Here is a 1,697-nt window from a genome sequence, read left to right on the forward strand (position 1 = left end):
GGTTTTTTTCCTTGGTTTAGTTAATTAGCGAGCGTTCGCTCGTTCGTTCATTTTAACGAACGCGTTTATCGTTTAGATCCAGATAACGAATGTTTGTTCATTAATCTGTTCGTCGTTTTCTTTTTCTCGGATTAAATCCGTGATTTTTCTGATCACGATTTCTGATCCGCTTTTCGTTTTAGTATAACTTTTCGCTCGTTTATCGGAATCAGGCGATTCAAGCGCCTGGAGTTTCATCTCGAAACCCTCTTTCCGTTTAACCAACTCAAACAAGTTTTTGCCTCTTTAAAATTTGACCTAGATCCAGAATAGTAAACGAAGCTTGTTTCTTTTGCCGTTTGTCTTTCATTGCTTCGTTCGATTTGATTCTTTTTGCCAACCGGAGTTCTTAAGTTGAACTTTCTGGTTAGATCTCTGATTTGAGTTTTACCTGTGCATTAGTTGAGTACTTATTGTATGCTTGTTTGTTTGCGATAGAGTACCCGGAGTGCGCCGCTTGCTACTTCGAATCGCTAGGTTTCACGGATCATCAGCAAGGCAAGTAACACTTTGATCATACCTCCTACTACCCAGTTTTATTGCATTAGATCAACCCTCACACATTGCATGATTAGGATCTAATTAAATTGTGGGTTTGGGAAGTAGATGAGGTAGAACCTATTACCTGTTTTATATTCAAACCTTTGGGAGTTCCTTCTACGTTTGCTTATTATGCCATGCTATGCTAGTAGACGTGGATTGGGTGAGTGTATCCATGACAGATGTGAGATTGTTAAAATAATGGTTTTATCTAAGGTGGCAACTTAAATACACATCTGGGTGGATTGAGGCACCTGGGTATTCCAGCAATTGCCTGTTTTTCTTTTGGACCGCCACCCAGGCTCAAAGGGATCATGAGATTATTCATACTAGAAACTTCCGTGTCCAGCCACAAGCTACTATGGGCTCTAGCATAGTTGACTAAGTCGTGCAAAGTCTTACAGTGGTAGACTAGCAGATGTAGGGGATGTAGGTTGGTACGGTCTACCCGCTCGTAAGGTGCAAGCGCTTCTGAAAGACTATGTCTCGGTCACCCGTTTCTCAAACATCATGTAGTGCGAGAATCCCAACGGAGGAGATCGAGTCTTGTGGGGAAAAGTGCGCAAACCTCTATAGAGTGTATAAACTAATCATGATTAGCCGTGTCCCCGGTTATGGACATCTCGAGTATCTAGTACTCGGATTATCATGTGAATCTCATCATGTTACTCTAATTAATTTTGTTGGGTTTTAATGATGCTACTTAATTGGGATTGAGAATGCTATCAACGATTCTCAATGTTCAACAACCACCATGATAGTTAATTAAAAAGTATTCCTTTGCGGTAGGAAAAAATTGGCTTTACGCAAAACTGTAACCATAGAGCTTTCCACCAGCCAAATATGCATGTAGTATAGTTTTATCCTTTCATTGCTCTCTATGTGTTACATTGCTAGCATATTCCATGTGCTGACCCGTTTCGGGCTGCAACGTTCATGTTGCAGATTTTTCATACGGCGAGTAAGGTGCTTTTAGGTCGTGGTTCTATACTCAATGATGCCGTTGGAGTTGATGGACTCACTTATCTTCCAAGCCTTCCGCTGTTATCGTTATTAGATGGCCTTAAGCCATATTTATTGTAATAAGTTCTCTTTTGAGACACTCGATGTAATAAGTG

This window comes from Triticum dicoccoides, chromosome 2A (assembly GCF_002162155.2).
Source record: "Triticum dicoccoides isolate Atlit2015 ecotype Zavitan chromosome 2A, WEW_v2.0, whole genome shotgun sequence".
NCBI classification, from domain to species: Eukaryota; Viridiplantae; Streptophyta; class Magnoliopsida; order Poales; family Poaceae; genus Triticum; species Triticum dicoccoides.